We start from the raw sequence: 20637 nt of genomic DNA, 5'->3' as shown, positions 1-20637 counted from the left end.
GCGTAAGAAAAATACAGAGCTGCTGGAGGAAGTCCAGAAGAGGGCCATGAAAACAGTCAGAGGTCTGGAACACCTCTGCTGTGGAGACAAGATGAAAGAGTTGGGGTTGTTCAGCTTGGAGAAGAGGAGGCTCTGGGTAGATCTTACAGCAGCCTTCCTGTTCCTGAAGGACTTTTAATAAAGCATATGGTGATAAGACAAGGGGGAATAGTTTTAAGCAGGAAGAGGGTAGATTTAGGTTAGACATTAGGGAGAAATTCCTTAGTGTGAGGTCAGTGAGACCCTGGCAGAGGTTGGTGTCAGCAGTTCTAGGCAGTGGCTGGGCAGTGACAGATGCTCTCTGCTATTCCCCACAACCCTCCCGGGGGGGAGAAGTTTATAAGGAACCGAGACTTTAAGGTTGAAAAAACCTTGAGTTAGGTAGAAGGCTGTCTTGGTAAATGATGTCCCTCTCTGATGAGGAAAGGAGAAGCAGCAGGAGCAGAAGCAGTAGCAACAGCAGGAGGGCCTGAACCCAGCTAGCACAGCAGCCAGAGAGGCCCCCAGAGGGCTCTGTTGGCCAAGTTGGATGGGGCTTTGAGTAACCTGGTGTAGTGGGAGGTGTTGGAACTAGATGATCTTTAAGGTCTCTTCTAACCCAAACCATTATATGTACTGCCATCCTTTACCAGGTGTCCTCAGTAGGTTTGGCATCCCTGCTTGCTGAAAAGATGGAGAGATACGTGTTGGTGAAGGGAACAACAGTGAAGTAGGGGTATACAGCTATAAGTTAATAGTACTTAAGATGCTATTGCAGACTTGTCTGTATTTTACAACTAGGCACATGGCATATCACCTCCTTCAGGATGGTCATGTCCCCTTATCTGAGATAATAGATCTTCTTTTGCGCAGGGTATATACATTCTGTTATTCTGAGTAAGGGAATATCCTAAAACATAGTTTCAGGAATAACTGCACCACTGGCAATAGTAGCAGCAAACAGTTTGCTGGAAAGAAGTGATACAGTTTAAGCAAACAGTTTGGTAATTATGCTCCAGAACATGCTTCTGGAAATACTAACTTGATTTGGAGAATAGTCATAGTGAAGTGTTATTAATATCACTTTAATATAATTTTAATATCACTTTAAATATGTTTATTTACATTATGAGAGGGCCTTTGTGTGGAGAAACAAGAAAGAACTGAGGCAGTATGAAGGTTGTAGTTCATAGTGTGGCTAATGAAAGTGTCATGACCAGAACATGAGGAAGATGTCTGTGAAAGATTAATTAAATGCTAGTGGTAAGTTTAAGGAAGAAATTCAGAAGAGTAAGAATAAGGTAGTCAGTACTGATCTTTAAGGGGCAAACATCCAGCAACATTCAATTTAATTAAAATTGCAGAAATAATTGTATTGAATTTTTATGTCACATTATAAACTATATGGCTTTAACTCCTGACGAGTCAAAACTTCAGCAATGTCTTTGCAACTTGATTGTGAATGTCTGATCTCTGATGCAGAAGGTGGTAGGTTCTAGTCCTTAACTGATATTAAATCACTTGGGAAAATATTATTGTTGGTTTTGGAAAACAGTTTGAGAAAAATAGTAGCTAAAAAGCCTTACATCAGGATGATGTGCTATTTGAGTGTGTGGGCACTGATGCAACCTGTCTTTGCTCTGGACGATAAAAATCTCTGTATTCCTTACATACCTTGTCTTTTGGCTGGAGTGTGTGACACCCCTGCTGCAACCTCTCCTCTGAGCTTCCACCCTCTGGTACATTGACCAGATTTTTACAACAAAACTGCAAATATGTTTTGTGGGAAGGGAGGTCAACGTTTTTTGAGGTGCTCCATTCCTCCTTGCTTCTGAACCGTCTTCCAGACAACTAAAGAAGTCCCTGTAATTGCCCTTCAGAACTGCTCTTCTTGCCACTTGTCATCATGCAGATGCCAGGTCAGCTTTGTAGCTGGTATAAATTGTTTTGCTGCCATTGGAGTGCCATGAGTTTTCAGTCTGAGTGCCACACACAGTTCAGACGTAATAAGCAGTCTACATGTGAGCAACTGAGCTGTAGCTTGTGCTGGGGTCCAGAGTGCTTTGAGCAGAAGCTGAGCTTCTGATGTAGTGACAGAACATCAGGAATTTTGCAAAACTTCTGGAAACAAAGTAGTGGATGACGCAAGTGATGGAGTTTGTTCTGTACGGTCTGCTTGTCTCCTATCTCATTTGGAGCTGACTTCTGTAGGAAATTATCCATGTTCCCAAAGTCACTTTGCAAATCAAATGCAAAGTGAGTTTTTTTTTTGAGAGACTGGAATACCAGTCTCTGAAGAAAAAAAAAAAAAGGGGGGGGGGCGGTCAGGGGGAGGGGCTTGATGAATCTGTACTCACACGCTATTGTAATTGTGATGAGAATGTGTTCTCTATCAAACACAAGGCACTCCTCAGTAAAAAGCTTTAGAAAGAATTCAGGCAAATACTGCAAGGCTTAAAGTTGAAAATCTCATTGGTTTGAAGATAATATAAGATTAGCTCTTTACGTCTCATCTGAACTTTTTTATTTTGTGTTTCTGCAGGAAAATTGCTTTGCATTCCATAATTTTAGTTAAAGGACAACCATGAAGTAATATTACTTTTTTCTTTCTTTTTTTTTTTTAATATTTGCTGTTGGGCAAACATTGCCTGTGTTACTATGAGAAAGAGATGATTTTAATAAGAATGCTGCATGTTAATACTCATCAACTATGAACTATTCAGTTGCTACCTGCAATGTTTGTTGACTCTTGTTAACCAAGCAATTACAGTCATTTGTCCCTGTTGTCCTGTCTCCAGCCACCTTGTGCCCTGTATGCCACGACTATATCTTTGCATATCAGATTTTTTTTTTTTTTTTTTTTTTTTTTGTTCTAAATTATTCATATTTGGGTTTTTCTCTTGTTGTTGATGTTAAGTGGTTCCAAGAGTTCCATTCCCTTCTTGCATGCCCACTGCTGGGATGTGTGAACACCAAAACACACGCACCCCACCATCTTCCTTGCTGTTTAAAAATACCTGCAACTGTTTCCCACACAGCTGGTTGCCTGATACCTTGTGCGTTGCTATAACCAGTGCAGACTTCAGCCAAATACCTGAGCTGTTCCCACTGGTCTCTCCCTTCCTCCATTCACATACTATCTGCCTGTCTGTGTCTCACAATTCACTCCATGACCACACTGAGCTCATCACAACCCCTTTTTTAACATCAACTGGTGAAACCTTCACAGCATCTCCAGCTGGTCTGGATCTAACCAGGAGCCTCTGCCACTGGCCTGTCTCAGGAGTAACCAAGTTAGCAAAAGGCAGCATACACCAGAACTATAGTGGGCAGCTTAAATACCCTGCAGTTCATAGGAATAATCCAGAAACTGAAAACTGTATAAACAAATTATGATCAGTTCCTGGAAGGTGTGATGCAGCACCTTGGTTGGCCATGCCCTTGACTGTGCTCACTCATCTGCATCACACCCAGAGTAGTGCCATGGGCACTGACCCAGCTGCAGAACCATCCTGCTCTTTACTGACTTGTATCAAGTACGTTCAAGCCAGAATCTTGGTATTTAGCCTTGGATTTTCTTGCTTTTCCTTCACATTCTCACACCTTTCAACAGTGATGATGCTGGTGGTAAAATCGTTCCATGATTGATGTTCAAATACAAACAGTATTCTGAATTTTGGAGTGTCTTATTTTCCTGTAGTCACTCACTGTCTCTGAAATCCTGAAGTGTGAACATCTGTTTCACTGAGTCTGTGTCCTCTCTTGCTGCCTGATGTTACTGTGTTATTGCTTATCACAGGGTTGTCAATTTGTATTATTTTGATCTAAGGGGGTAGAGGGAAGACAGGGGATGTGGAAGTCTTATGATCCTTTGGCTACCTGAATCTTTGGGTTTGGTGTTATACTCTCCAACTCTATTGTTGGTGTTGTCATTGCTTTTGCCTGGTTTTCTAACTTCTCTAGAAGATGGGCCCATATTTGAACTAAATCATTGTTCTCCCATCTTAGGATTTGCTCCACAACTTTATAATTAACTTCAGGAGTGGTTCATTTGCATGAGTGCAGAGCAAATCTCAGCCATTGCTGAGCCTGTTATTAACCTGACAAAATACTATTTGCTGTTTGGTCAATTTAGGTTTTGTTGAGTTAGTAAGTTAAATTTGGCTCAGCAAGTGTCCAACAAGTAGCAGAGCTGGCAAACGAAGAGGTGTAGGACCATATGGCCAAGAGCAGGAGAGTGGGAAGGAAGGGCAGCCTTTGGTGACAGCAAGCCATTAATTTGGCTCAGCTGTGTTTTTAAGGCATGCTCTCCATGAAGAGAAAAAAAAATTAATACCATTATAAGCATGTCATTCATTAAGATCATGGCATTAATGCTTTAATTCCTGGTAGTCTCTTGTTGTGGCTACCTTCAAGATATTGAGGTTAATCAAGATTGGGTATTGGATTCTTCTTAATTACAGAGTTAGTCTGCAAATGTAACCATATTTCTGCACGGATTTTTTTTTTTTTCTGTTTCAGAAGGAAGATATCATTTATGTGGAAAATGATGAAAATCTTTCCCTTCGGAAGGATCGTTTCATGCATTTTGCAACACTGGAATATGAAGGAGAGTATTACATGACACCAAGAGACTTCTTGTTCTCAGTTGTGTTTGATCAAGTTGAACGTAAGTTATTTTCTTATTATTGTATTTATGTAGGAAAAAAAACTTGCAGGTCCCCTTAAAGATGTAATTTGCAAGTCACTGGGATAAGATCCTTTAGCTGACATAAATCAGCAGAAGCTAATTTATAAATGTTGTGTATATGGATTTTCACAGGCACCACCACCCTTTGCACCAGTGAAGTGAGGCTGATGATTTAGAAATCTGGTGACTTGATGATGACAGCACATCTCTGCATAATTTGCATGTCTGATCAGTATAGAGTTACTATAGTATATACTATATACTATATAGTATAGCATATACTCAATGCCACAGAATGCAATAGGATTGTAATATAATCTCATATCATTCATGCCTCCATTATCTGTCTATCCACTTCACCAATAAGTACTCTGTGAAGTGTTTTCATAGCAAAGACAGTCATGGGAGTGGCTTGAATAAGTGCAATGAAGCATTAAGCTCACCACTAAGCTTCGGTTTTCAAATCCCTGGTTTATACAAAACCTGGTTTGAAGAAATCAAAATTCTATGCATGTTTTTTAAAATGTACTTTCCAGGGAAAAGATAGCACCAGCACACAAATAAAAAGTGTATTCTCCTTTCCTGCTCATCTTCTGGCCTCATTAGTTCTGACCCATTACTTAAGCTTCTTTTTTCTGTCTCATCTTCTGTGATATCCATGTTACACTATTTTTTGGGGGTAATGCATTTTTTTTCTCTAAAAATGTGGTTTTTACTTCTTTGCCAATAATTTTTTTGCTTTAGAAATGTTAAGTTTTCCAAGTCTCTGTGAGGATTGTCACTCAGAAGGAAATACTTGGTTAGTATATCTGCTGAGGGAAAGAAGGCAACTTAGAATTTTAATCATAGTTTGCTGCAGTCTGCACATACTGACTAGGGGAGCATGTTGTCTGTCAAAAGCTGTTCACAGTCTGGGGTGCTCTGCCCAGCTAGCAGCAAATGTTGGAGTGACCTGGGAGTTGATCAGAAAACACAGAAGGGAATTTAGGGTATTGTGGAGGAACAAGGAGACCTGAACACACTGTGATTTGAGCCTGTGGGAAACCTGGATCAGAACTGAGTTTACTGAGCTGCAGGCACTCAAAGAATAGGACACAGAATTTGTAATAAAAGTTTTCTGTGTCTGCCAAAAATATATAGGTGATAGGGCACACGCTTTCACTGCTGACACACAACTTCTAATATTGTACAAAGCTGAATATAAATCCTTAGAAGGACTTTATGACCTTCAGAGTCATGGTGACTCTCAAAATGGTGGTTTTTAAATACATGGTTAACAGAAAGAGTTGTTTCCACTTCAAGACTTAGGTCATTAAGATAAAAACTTTGAAGGGATTTTCATTTGAATTTTCCAGCCTGAAACACTGAAAGACAGTGAATACTGAAATTTTGAAGGTGTGGGTTTCAGTTGTCTGTGAAAGCAAGGTTAGAGAAATAAGTGTTTTTAAGTCTTAGCAGTTCATACAAATTAATTGGTTACTCCATCTATAATAGTACACACAGATTTTTAATGAAGTGGTATGTGAGTAAGATTTATTTGTAATGCAGCCAGGTTAATTTCATTTACTTTGCTAATATGAGTAGGAAACAGCCTTAAACAGAACAGAAAAACTCGTGACAAGAAAAAAACATGAACAAAAATAATCTTAGCACTAATGCATATTTAGCATTTCAGACTGCAGTCAGGCTTACAACAATATCATCACAGGCAATTCATAGAAAAATGTTAATACATGAACCTAGTACTCCAAAACATTCTCTTAACTGTCACTGTTGTGGGTTTCCTGGCTAGTAGCATAAACATGATGGTAAGCAATTCTCTCCAAACCATACTGCTTGGGACTTCAGGTTTTCTTATAACTGCAAACAGACATAGCATTTGTTGTCAGAGAAATATGGTGTATTAATTAAGTATTAAAGGGGTATTTTAAGTATTTTAAACCCAGCTCCTTGTACACTGCATTTTGAAGAGTTTCCCATGAGGAAAATAAATGGACCTATTGCAAGCATCTTTCCAAGTTTATTCAGAGTAGATGAAGAAGGTGAACTTCTTAGCAAAGCATCAATTATTTTTTTGAAAGTTTCCACTTCTATTATAAAATTCATTCCCTTTCACCATGAAGAGTGATTTTAGAAAAGAGGACAGGCACACCACCACTAATCCCAGGAAGTTCTTCACTTAATGGCATACAGAAATGCAATTTAAGATGTGATACTGCATATAAATAGTGAGTCTTACAATGCTGGACTTAAAGCTGTAATGATTTGGTTATTCTCTATTATTGATTAATCACTTAAAGAAACCAATCCTCAGAAAAATTTGACACACCCATGCAATAACCATTCATCTTCATAAATTCTTGCTTAGAAATGAATGGAGCTGGAGAACTGGTTGCTGTTCATAATATGGAAGGCTCAGCTCTCTCTGTAGGCTGTTCTGAATTTGTTTCTGCTCCTTTTTACCTGTAATAGGCAGGAACATGTGACCAGTCTCAAAACCAATTTTAACTGTATACACCAAGAAGTCTTGCTGAGGTTGATGTCAACATACTGTGATCCTGATCAAAGATAAACACTCCCAAGGGGGCAAAAAGCAGGCAGAAAAGGTGAGGGGGAGGCAGTTATAGGTCAGGAATAGGGTTCCTTTTCCTACAGCCTTGAGGTTTTTCCTCACTGGTGATTGTCATTGGAGAATTACTGTTGGTTTTTAAGTATAATTAAATTTAGGAGAAAGTTTATGTGGTGTTCTGTAAACCAGTTGGGTTGTTGGTGCTAGATTGAAAGTGCTGACATTAGAAAATGCCAAAATATTTTATCTATGTCCAGATTGTCAGATGAATTCCTGTACACAGTTGGTTGGAATTTATTACTGAAGCAAAAATCTTAGGTGTGCCCTTTGACAAGGTTGCAAAACATGCAATAAATTTTTATTTATTACAGAACACTTTCCCAGATAAGAAAACAGATGAACTGTAGTGCAAATATATCAACTGTCATCCAGCCCAAGTGATCTTGAACCCCACTTGATAGACCATAGTTCACTAGTTCTGCTCATTTGTTTCCTGGTGCATGGGTTTCTCTATTACTCATTTTCTTTAAGGTAGGCCAAAAATTGTGAAATCTTGGCATTCTTATTGATAAATCACCTGCAAAGTTATTTACTGTCAAAGTGATAATGAAGAAAAATATTTACAGTCTTGCCATCTAAGGAGAACGAGTTGATAACAAATGCAGTTTCCTGACAGACTTGTTTTGCATATTGACAAAGCAAAGAGCTCTGTAAAGGAAGAAAGGCATCATCCAAAAAAAATGTGCTTGCTTTTAGCTGTCGTGTTTCACACTGAACTACCATTGTAACTATTTGCCTAATTTTTTACTGTTAGTGATTTTGTGGAAGGGAGCAGCCACTTTTTTATAAACAGTGGCAAAGAGTAAATGAGATGTAGTAGTGTGGCACAGCATTTGCATTGATAGGAAACACAACTACCCCAAGTAATGCAGTGTGTGCTGACTGTGCTGTTGAGATTTTTGGCAACAGTCCATGTCCTCTTGTGTTAAAACAATGTTACCACCGGGATGTGTGGCAGACTGTTGCAAAGCCACCAAATTCTTCTGTGGGATGCTCCTGTAAACTGTAATATCTGATGCAATGGTAGTGTAGTGGAAAACTGGTCTTTGTTTCTGTCCTTAACATGATGTAAAAACCTCTCAGCCTCTCGCAGTAGCTCATAAAAATCATATGAACTTTATGTGTTGCATCAGAAATTGTAGCATCAAGAAGGATAAAGCTCAGCTGACTTACATTGAATTTTCATTGCAATGCAGGATTATTTTCTAAAGACCCTTCCAGCTTTGTGTTAAGCTTGTGTTTTAAACAGTTGTGCATACTTAGGCTCATATTCCAGGTTATACAGCCAATGTTGTGTTAGAGCTTCTCCATGGAAATACCATCCCGGGTGTGCTGTTGTAAAACATATAAGGAAATCTATATTAAATTTTCAAAAGGACTAGAGAAGCAAATTTTTAGAAAATCAAGCTTTTACAGCACATTAAATCTGGAATGTGTTTATGTTAATTTTTCTGGAAAAGATTATTCTATTCCAGAAATACCTTCCTCTTTCATATAGTACCAGTGTACCAGAGGTAGCATTTCCACAGTAGAATCCTACCTGTCAGTGAATATTAATGTGTTTAAAGTTTGCTAGGAGAGGTTTCAGTTGGTTAAGTTTTCTGTGGAGATGTAGTTTGCACAAGGTTGTGGTGTGTTTGCAGCTTTGATAAGATGTGTGGCTTCGCCCTGCCACAGCACCAGCAGGGTCATGACTGTGAAAGAATCCAAAGAAAGGTTGCAGTGCCAGGTTAGAAATTATTTCTGGCTAATGAGTAAAATGAAGTTAAATAAATGTGTTCATGAGAAAAGGCTAGGAGACTGAGTTCTCTGTTGTCCATAGCAGAGATCAGTGCTGATGCAGTCAGTGGGGTTTGAAGAGCCAAGAGGGACCAGCCAAATAGATCAGAACGAGCTAAGTCAATCTTCTTGTTTATGGATCTTGAGTTTCTCTCTCTATTGGGAGTTCATACGCCTGTAGTTCAGTGTCTTCATTTTGTCCTGAATTTCATATGCAATAACTAATCAGATTGATATGAGTCACACATGAGTTTCAGATCTAAAACCTAGGATTCAGAGTTGAAGACTAAGGTTCAAGCTTGTGTAAATGGTGAAGCCCTAAATAGGTAGTGGGGGTTGAAACTTACACGGGGAGCTATTGGCACAGCTGGAAATTGAATTTAGTCCTCCTGAATTTCTAGTGGGTTAACAAAGAGATTGTTTTGTCTCTGTCTGCATTTAATACCTTTTACCACTGGTACACTGTTGTTGCACAAATCCTCCAAATGCAGTTGAGAACTCCTGAGGTATGCAGGACAGAGTTGAGCCCTTGCCCTGTGCTAGATGGAAGGCAACAATGCAAAAATGAAGAAGCAATATGGAGGCTTAAGGTCATTATATGAATCTCTTCTGAGATGTTAGAAAATGAAACCAAATCAGCTATTTCTTGCCAGAGCTTCTTAGGCGTCATTGTTTCCTCATTTCTTAAATAAGGTACCATTGTGAGTGAAGAAAAATAATGTTCCTATTGAGGGATCTGTACACACAAGCAAAGATAAGCAGTTATCAAAAAATGTCTGTTTCTGTAGCCAGCCCATCTTTTCATTTTCAGTTGTCCTTCATCACCCAAACAGCATTAGGAAATTCTACTACAACCCTAAGAAAGCCTTTAAAATATTGGCCTTTTTATTTTTCCTTAAGTGTCCAAATACAACATTAAAATGTGTGTTCTGGGTAATATTAGATAGTTTGGCATAATATGATGTACCTCAGCCACTTGTTAGTAAATAGATTAAGGGAAGTTTTTTTTTCTTCTTTTTCCTCAGCAATAGAGAATAGAGGCTGATTATATGATATGATTCTAATAGTATGTTATGTGGTATGTGTATATATATGTTATATAGTATGTTAACACTGATAACTTAGTTATACCAGCAGTTGCACTGGTGATGCAACACCAGTGGTCTTCATAGGATTGTTTTATGTACAAATTATTTTGAAGGGAAATAGTTCTTTATCTCTAATCACAAGAAATACTGCAGAAATTCTTATAACCTTGTGCATTTATGTCTGAACATAAGCTTTGTTTTGGAGTAAAAATAAAGTCAAATGCATTTTTTAATCCTTGCATCACAAGGTACTACATAATGGAATTGGAGATGGGATTCTTATGGGGAATGGGTCTGCCTCCCTCCTCTCAGAAATCAAATGTGGCCTTTTGGCCAAGCTGCTTTTCTGTTGTTTTAACCACTGCCAACTGGAATGATTTTTATGTTTGCTCTCATTTTCCAGGAAAACTTGTTAGGTTCAGAATCAGGGAAACAGAAGCAAGAGGTGCTGCAATTAGGGCAGAGAGCTGTCAGGTGAGACCTGGGTTCCAGCTCTGGAGCCCCTGCAGCTGCAGCAGGCAGGAAGCTGGGGGAGCAGGGGAAAGGCTTGAGCCAGCAGTGTTGGGAGGAAAGAGAACCATGGAACAAAATTCCTTACAAAGAGGCAGATATTAGCATAGCATTGCACAGGGAGAAGGTGTCAGTTTTTTCCCCCATTCCAGTTCCATGCCTTGAACCATGGGTACCATTCCCTGCAAGGTCAAATATATTTTTGATTCTTAAAACTATACTAATGACATTTGTATTTTTATGGTTATGTCTGCATGAAATGACAGTAAGGTTATAATCAGCTCATGGCTTTGTTGTGATTAATTTATTTTTTCCTTAGTGACATTGCTGACTAGCTGGAGAATGACACTAAGTCAGAGTTCTCTCAAAAGACTGTAGTGCTTACTGGTTAGGTAAAAATTTTGGCAAGATGTTATGTTTTGAAAATGCAATACTAGCTGTTAGCTTTCTGAAAAACAATTGTTAGTGAGAAGATGTATTGCAGCTTTTTAATGAATCAAAGCAACTTTTAACAATTCTGCACGAAAATAGTACCAGTAATAGAAATGTTCAGGCTTCGGCAGACTTGCAAGCAAGAGGCAAGTGGTCTCAACACACATCTTGAAGGGTTTAGTTATTTAAATTGTGAAAGTTATTGCTTATTTAATGGCATCTGAATGGAAAACAGATTCCTTGAAGTGAATTGAAATATATTGCATGAATACAGAATACTTGTAATACAAGTAATGGAAATATCTGGTTATTAGTAACAGGAGGCTGTTTGTTGTATAAACATCGTCTTCCTTAGAATTTCAGAAATCTTGCAACAGTTTCTGCCTTAGTCAAATATTCCAGTTTTGTGACATGCTACCACAATATTTAAAATAAGTAATACAGAAGTCATTTTTTTCTTCTTTTATATACATATGAGCAAATTTCAAGAATTGGTACAGTCTTTCTTGGTCTTTGAATATTTTTCCTATTTGTAAAGATTTTTTTATTCTTACGGAACACCACGCACTATTTCAACTACATTTATAACATACTGTCAACATACCACAGAAAATATTTCTGGGATTTTTTCTGCCATGTTGCTGAATACTTTTTGACAGATTACTTCAGTATTGTTTTTTAATAAATTCAGTGGAACTGAATCAGTTCTGAAACATCCTGCTTTACTGACAGCTAAGTCTTAACAGATGTAGCGTGAAAAACAAACTCAGTGAATTTTTACCACTCTTAAGCTTATTTTAATTTCTTGTAACATATGTCCTCAACACAGACAGGTAATTGGTTTGTACCTAAGAAGTATGATCTGTTTTTAAAATTCCTTGGGTTGCATTCAGATATTTAGAACTGATGGGGATCTGGCAGACCCTTAGTGGATGATAGCAGGTGCCAGGAGTGCAGGTCAGGCTCCTGCCAAAATCTAGCATGGTTCTAACCTCACATTTTCAGTTGTTTGTAACTCTTTCAGTGCTAATGATTCTGTTTTTCCTTAGACCAATGCTGTATTTTTATTGTATTAGTCATATGATTTATACTTTTTGGAGTAATATTGCTACAGACTGATTACACACACACACACACACACACACCCTCACATGTTCTCATAAGAAATGCTGCATTATGGGGTTTGGTTTTTTACATATATCTAAGGTAGAACCACGAAGTATCCATCACTTTCCTTCTAGGAAATGATGGCAGGCAAGGTGTGCAGCCTGCACTTGTAGATGAGAGGAACTGTCCTCACTTGCCAATTGTTTGGGGTCTCCAGTGAGACCTTTGCAAAGCTCCACTGCTCCCTGTTTGGAAAACACTGGCATCAATTTCCTAAGGGAGAAACTGCCTGGATTATGCTCTCTTTTTTACTCCTCAGCCCTGCACCTGCAATAGGTAGTAACACAGATGTACTCAGTAGCCTTTCTCACTGGCTGTGAAATGAAAGCAAATGCTGAGCTCAAAGGCTTTTTTCCATGTGTAAAACACAGATTTCTCTTGTTAGGGCCACCTGCTAACATGGCAGTGCCCTCTCTTGGATTTACCAGCTTCATTTCTGCAGAGAACACAGCCAAAAGCCAACTCTCAATAATCAAATCAATCTTCCAACATTCTCCAGTCCATCAGAGGGCTCTGGTCCTCACACCACCATCTGTAATACTGGCAAGCACCTTTGTCATTCTGCTAGCTATGTATTTATATCTTTCTTCTCAGACCTTGCAAAGGCTCATGCAGCTGACAGCATAAAGATTTTTCAGCCATAAGTAACAAAAGACACTACATTTTGCTACAAATCCTACCTTCGTTCTTACCAGATGAAAGGCAGTTCAGCATCATTATTACGTCCAAATGCATCCTAATTGGCCATTCTTAGTTTTTCTAGTTAGTTTATCAGTATGTAGAAAATGCCAGTATCTTGGGGCTTCATTCACTAAGACCTGTGATCCTACCTGGCTTAATAAAAAATTTAAAAATTAGCTCCATGCATTGGAACTTGAATATGAAATATGGCCAAGCCAGTTTAACTTTATCCAGATATTTCAGTTGTCTTTCAGTGGAGCTGACATTTGAAGTCTTCAGTGCAATAAAGCTCATTTTCTGAAGTGCTGATCATCTATTCATGCCTTGAATTCATGTTTGTTGCAACAATACCTCTGAAACTACTGAAATTACAGGGCTGTGCTGTGCTGGTGCATTGGTGTTGACAAGCACTGAGTCAGTCATGTATCCCACTGGAGAAACTGACAGTTCCAGAAACCAGATGACTTTTGTCTTTTTTGTTGTTGTTGTTGTTCCTCTCAAAATGTTTTTTGATTTTGTTTTTTCCAGGGGAAGACTGAGGTGTGTTTGTTCCTAAGTGTGGACTGGATCAAATAGTTGTGAGCCTGTCAGCACGGATTCTTGTAACAGAGAATATTAAAATTAGTAATTTTGTCTCAGATGGATGGGCATCTGCTTTTCCACTGGGACTTTGATTCCACTTTATTTATTTGCTATGTTTGACAACTTCTGAACAGTCACCTACACCCTAACAACAATTCTTTCTTCTGTGTGAATTTTTTGGTGACAGAGAATGTGAGAGCTCACTTCTGTTTTGCTCGCAATTTCTTGGGAGAAAATATAAAACCTGATGTTCAGAAATTTTAACTGCTCCTCTGGTCTTACTCATAAGAAAAAGAGAGCAACTATTTAGCAGAAAAAAAAAAAAAAAAAAAAAAAAAAGAGCAGTGTTTTTTGGTGATGTGTATGGTGGTAAAGGCAATTTCTGCAGTTGAATAAGTAAGAGGGTTTTTTAAACCAGTGTGGTCTATTTAGAAGTGCAGCGGGCAATATAAAATTATTTTACTTGTTTTGCTAAATGAAACCTATCTATTGTTTGCTTTTTATTTGCACCCACTCTGAGAATTGTAAAAAGCCTACTTAAAATTTTATTTACATTTCAGTTCAATATCTTTCCTGTGCAGCTAAAATCAATGCTCATTACAGGAGGACAGTCCCTGTTCTTCATGTCTGTACAGTACTGCTGTAAGGAGTAAAAAGGTTATCTGTTTAGTTGTACCATTGTAAGAACACTTGTACTTATGACCACAGCTCACCTAGGCTATTCTGAAATAGCTTGTAACATTTTTCAAGGATTTGTATTCTCTATTAGGGTGATACATAATGACTTTACACTTGTTTTTACCATTTCATGGCTATGTGTGCCAGAAGTTATATATATTTTTAAAGGGAGCTCCCATTTTAAAAGTTTACAAACCTAAACCACAGACTTTTGCAGATTTCTAATGTTCAATTTAAAATAATTAGCAACCACTGTTTATACTGGAAAATGCCAACATAGCATCTCCTCTGTTGGTTGAAAACTCTTCTGATATCCAAACTGAAATTAGGCACTGTCCACTGTTGATTTAAACCCTCTTGTACTTGAGCCAACATTTCACATTATCTAAAATAGTTTGGGTTTTTTTTCTTTTGAATCTTAAGCCCACGATGCATTAATTATTTTACCACTCAGCAGTGGTCCTGTTAGAAGCAAACCCAAGCTTATTTTTATCTCCTCTGACTGGGTGAGGCCATCCATTCCATAGCTTCATGTAGGTAGCTATATTCCATGCTTTCCTGAACTTGATTTTTTTTGTAAAGCCAGCTTCATTCCCTGACTCACAGCACAATCCACAAGCAATCACTATGCCTAAGGGGTGGAACAAGGGTTGAAGTCAGAAACTTTTTAGATTAATGCTGTTGCTGAAACATCTGAATTGTCAAACTGCAGCTTCAGCCAAGAAGAAAAATGGTACAAAGCAATGCTCACTACAGCAAAACACTTAAACTCATTTAGTCTCTACTTTACTTAACATTACCACTTCCAGCATCATAGGTGTTTTGGTCCTCATTTATGGGTCTGTGTGTCTGGTAGGCTGAGAGTACTACAGCAGGGCAAATTATTTGCTGTGGTTTTATGTGAAGAAAGATTTACTGTAATCACGGATTAATACGGAAAAAAAAAGAGGCATCAGGCAAAGATTGTCCATTTGGGAGGTTAAGGGCTTGACGTCCCCAGGCAATGTACACCTTTGACCAGGAACAGGAAAAATTGTTCATTTTTTTCAATCCAAGATGCTCTTGGAAGAGCAATTATTATTGTTAGTAGAAGCTCATCAGGAAGGAGATGATGCAGGGATAATTAGAGACAGTGGACATAGAAGCCCAGTATACTGAAGGCTGAAGTTGAAGTTCCCATTGAATGGGAAGACGTTAGTGGGAATTGTGATGTAAAATGTATTTACGCTTTTAGATTTACCTCTTTTATCTTTACTGAAGAAATATTTCTGTACTATTTCTGTTTTAATAGACCTAAGACAGTGTTTCCTCTGGTGTTTAATAAATCAGAATTCTTCAAAATTCACCCCTTAGAGCAGAGGAGGTGATCTAGTTTTTGCACAAGACTTTCTTTTATATTAGTAGGGACCTAACAGACATCATGTCAAACATGTCATGGTGTCAAACACAGACATGCAAATTAACCAGTGGTTTGGCCACTGCAATAAGGCACAATTAATGTCTACTGCTAAGCTTTTCTGTGATTTCTCATTACTTCAGCTCTCTCTGATCTTTTAGAATTGTTCTCTGAATTTTTGTGATCCTGCTCCTCTTCCCATTACCACGGCACCTTGTGAATAAAGACATTTCTTTATGTATAGTTTATGTAACTTTCCTTGTTCTGGTACTCTTAAAAAGTAGCCAAAGCTAGATTGCTTTATTAGCTTTTTTTCTATAGCTAATGTATAATAAACCTCTTTTAGCTTAAAATGCAGAAGCATTCTCTTATCACTTACATACTCTTGGAGCCCCTACTGTAAGAAAACTTCCCAAGCATCTGTTAATTGCTACGTGACAGATGTTAATGATTTATAAACAAGTCAGACTTAGCAGGGGCTGTTACTGGTTTCCTCAGAGCTTCCATATGTGCTAATAACAGAATGAGCTAATTTTAGAAGTAGGATGAAAACTCCTGGCTAATTTAAAGGTAAAAGTGAGGATGACGTGGACAATCAACTGAAGGAAAGCAAGGCACCCACTGAAAGGAAGTCCAATGAAGTAGGAGAAGGAAGACAGCAAGAAAAGTTAGGGACTGCAATAATTCCTGAACCTGGAGAATTATAGAAATAATGAAGTAGGGCTGCACACAATCAGTAAAATGTGCAAAGCAGCAGAAAGAGCCTTCTGCAGGAAAATTCCCAAACATGGTTATTACAATGTCCTTATTTTCTCACAGTAGCAACTGGAAAAAGTAATGACATCACTGGGGTCATCTGCATTAAAATGGCCTTCCTAAAAATTTTATGTAAGGTTGCACCTTTGAGCCTTATAAAGGTAAAGGCTCCTTCTAGAAATTCTGACATGACAGGATCAGCTTAATTCATCTCTGAATAACAATTTTCTTTATCACTAGTCATCTGTGTAATTTCCAGGAATCTAAAATATCTTAAGAGCTACAGTACTGCACCTATGCCAAATGTCTCTTCCCCTAAAGTAGCACTTCTATACTTTTTTTTCCCTTATGGTGATTCACTAATCACTAATGGGAGTTAGCTGCAATTACTGCAGTTCTGCTGAAAAAGAAGGTGTTACATTAGGTTCTTAGCTTCCACTGTAATAGACATGAGTTAATTCGGTTCATCCTTTTAATAGAACTAATTGCAAAATGGATATGTTTCTTTGGTGAGTGTTTATTCACACTTTACTTTCAATGGATGATACCAGGAGAATTTGGGAGGATGAGAAGCAGATGGGTGATGTCACCAATTACAAAAAACACAAGTATCTTCAGTAAAACCTTATAATATTAGCAAGTAAATCCAAATCTTGTGGTCTTTTTTTAATGTAGATTTGTCTTATGTTTTCCAAGTTTCACTTAGTCACGTTCAACTTTAATTTACTGAAACATTTTCAGGTGTCTAGTAAGAGGGTTCCTTCACTCCTTTTTGTCCTTCTATGCTAATGTATTTGTTTCTTCAAAAGCAAAGCAGGAGTGAATAGGAGATAGAGGTGTAAGTAGCCCAGGTCACGCCATGCAGTAACTGAACACCATCTAGTGGGTGTTCTCTTAATCCTTTCATTCCTAGGCAGTATATATATTAGTTATAATTCAGCAATTAACTGTTATGTAAACTGAATAGCTATGCCCTCAGACACAGTCACTGTAAATTACATGTTCATGAATGGGGCTCATGTTCTAAAAGATAAGCATAATAAGGTTCTAAATTTTTTTGACATATGCCATGCTCTGACAGCAAGGCAAAATGTCTCACGCCTTGAGTTTAAATACAGAGCTCTCATTAATTAAATTACCAACACAGAAATGCTTCATTCCAATAAAATGCCCAGATTTGCTGTTAAATCCAGTACTTAGTGTTCTCATGTCTTGACAAATAGAGCAGAAGTGCAATCTCTCCCTTCATAGGCTGTCAGTGAGAACTGAAGCCAGGATACAGTCTTCAGCTGCATAAGAATGTTGTTGCTTTTGTATAAGCAAGGGGGGGGCAATCCTAAAACTCCATATGAAACCTACCAACTGTTGGTTGTGTTTGGTGATGGTAGAGGTTACAGAAGCAACTAAACTGATGTTCTTCTACTGCAAAGTTGATCTGTATTCAATTAGAGAGAAATCTTGTATTTGTAGCCCTTCTAGAAACAAGTGTCTGCAAGCACATTCAGAACCCAAGTGGACACCATGATCTTGGGCAACTTCCCCTGACTGACTCTTGCTTTGAGTTGTCACTGTAAAAAGGTAAGGACATTGTGTTACCACTGTCATCTCCACGACTCCCTTTCAGCTTCAGCTGTTGTGTGAATGAGGCCATTTACCTAAACCATGGCAGGGCCCCACAAATGTCTCAACTTCTGAGACCATCTTATGATATCACCAGAAAGGTGCTGTTTGTGCTCTATTCCCTAGAGTTGTTAACACCAGGAAGGAAGTAAGAACACTAAGATGTTGAAAAGGATCTGTTTAGTCTGAAGAATGTAGGACAGCCCCAAAGGAGGTTCCAGACTTTTGATAGAAGGGCAGGACACTAGGAGGATGAAACAGGAGCAGTGATTACCACCATCATTGGTTGTAGTAGAAAGTGGCCATCCTGTTGATGAGATCTGCAAATTTCACAACAGTAGTGAAGATGGGAATCAGCCATCTTCTCTCTCAAGAGACATAAGTTTCTCAAACTGATACGTATAGCAAAATCACATTGTACTTTTCTAAACATCTTCCACCTTTTGTAACATTTTTTGCAGTATTTCTAAGACCTTTTACTGCATGTTGCTGTAGGGAAATAAATTAATCTTTAAAAGAAAAATATTATTTTAACTAAAAAGAAAGCATTAATGATGGCATAAATCACTGTCCTGGTTTGGGCCAGGATAATGGTAATTTTCTGTCTTGTAATTAGCAAAAAAGCAAAATTACAGGACAGAAAATTACCTTTATCCTGGCCCAAACCAGGACAATCACATGGTATATGATTGGATGAAACAGCATAAAAAGTGAGCTACTATATAAACATGATCTACATAGCTTTTTTATTTACAGGACTCTTGAGAACCTACTCAATTTATATGAAATGTCAGTGCTCCTGGTTACTTACCCACTGCAGTAATTTAAATTGTCTTGATGCACTAATATGTCAGCTATTTACAGCTTGGACACAAGTACTACCAATGCCCTATGTCTGAGCAGAATTATGGTAACCACACAGCATTTTTCATGCTGATGCCATGAAGAACTTTGATTTTTTCACTAAATATTTCCATTTTTATTTGTAAAATTATATCATTATTACTTTTTTACTCCTTGTCCACTAGGAATAAACGGTATCGATAGTACTCTAAAGTTTTTGCTTGAGTAAGTTTAAGAACAAGCAAACTCTTTAATGAACAAAGCAGCTGAATTAATGTCACTATTGCCTTTTAAACCAAAACTACCATTTAGTGTTAATACTGTCTTTTGAATGTGTGAACGTGTATTTTTGTGCCTATAAATTTATGAGATGATGCATGAGCAGAAGTCTGTTGGGAGCAATAGGACAAAGTAGGTGACCCACATGGTCTTTTCTGGCCTCGTTATCTATAATTCGTGTACAGTGGAATGTTTATTACGTATCAAAGTGCAATAAATGAACCATACAGCTAGTTCATATAATTTGACACAGTTTTATATGATTTGCAGTTCCAGCTTAGAGGGTAAGTTGCCCCAAAACAGGAAGGTGAAAAAGGTAGTCCTCTCTGACACATCCCTTCTTTTTCTATATTCCATGGTTAGCAAGGTAGCTTTATGCTAGTGATAAATTCCCATACAAAGGATGAATTCTTCACCCTGTACCTCAGTTATGTTTGCCAGCAAGTGAATCCAGTTTGTAATAATCATCAGTGTTTAATATTCTTGTGCTTAGTCTTTAAATGTTTGGGGGGTTTTTTTGCATTTTTTACAATGCATCTAGAAATTAAAAGTTGGTCATGGTAGAGAATATCTTCAGTTATGTGGAAGAATACAAACTGAAAAAGGCTGAATGAGTTACGATAGGGATAGAATCATAGAGTCATCAGGGTTGGAAAGGACCTTTCAGATCATCAAATCCAACTGTACAGTCTACTGTAACCACTAAATCATCTCCCAGAGTGCCACCCCCCAGAGACAGCAACTCCATCACCTCCCTGTTCCAATGCCACATCACTCTTTTGGTGCAGAAATTTTTCCTAATATTCAGTGTGAACCTCCAGATAGAATCATAGAATCATAGAAGGATGGTACAGTGGCGATGGTGGCTTTATATTGAGCACACAAATCAGGTCTTACACAGTGAGGTAAGAATCAGTATTTAGTGCTGTTAAGGTGTTGACATTTCCTTCGTTTTGATTGCAGCAAAATTAATTTGCACACATTTTCCAAATTAAACTCTGTTTACTATTAGGAGGCAATTTGCTCAAGTTGTGCATGCAGTTAAGACTTTTAACTGTGTCCTTTCAGTGTTGTTCTTATCTGACTTGTTCTAATTTTTGGCATACTTACCTTCTTCAGCCATAAAGTAGATTGCAGAGCCCTTAAGCCAGGGATCTGCTTGTGCTACAAGGCTGTCATAATAATTTATCTTCATCCAATGTTAGTACCTTAACCTAGCACGTGTTCCCACACTATACCATTAAAAAAATTTGTTAGCAATAGGAGATTACAACATAAAGCATAGCGAAGCTACAGAAATCATCTTTCTTACAGGCTAAGCTCAAAGTTTGTTAGCTGAATCTCCTTGAAGGCCTAATCCATCTTACTGTCACAGTTCAGGCCCAGCCAGTACCAGCCAGGCCTCCACTCGCTCAGCCCAACTCTGGGACAGGGAGGAGAAAATCCACCCAAAGGCTCCTTAATCAACACAAGGACAGGGAGGTTTTCA

The 20637-nt window shown here is 38.1% G+C and overlaps 1 long non-coding RNA gene across 1 annotated transcript; it reads right to left on the bottom strand.

The window, feature by feature from the left end:
- Positions 1–6635: 6635 nt before the first annotated feature.
- LOC139792458 (uncharacterized) lies at positions 6636–20637 on the bottom strand. The gene is made up of 4 exons (XR_011724287.1): positions 20259–20637; positions 18301–18535; positions 12739–12853; positions 6636–7171 (listed from the first exon to the last, which is right to left on the bottom strand). It is a non-coding gene; the product is annotated as an uncharacterized lncRNA (long non-coding RNA).

The sequence above is a fragment of the Heliangelus exortis genome, chromosome 1 (assembly GCF_036169615.1).
Source record: "Heliangelus exortis chromosome 1, bHelExo1.hap1, whole genome shotgun sequence".
Taxonomy (NCBI): domain Eukaryota; kingdom Metazoa; phylum Chordata; class Aves; order Apodiformes; family Trochilidae; genus Heliangelus; species Heliangelus exortis.
This window is presented reverse-complemented; position numbering and strand designations above follow the sequence as displayed.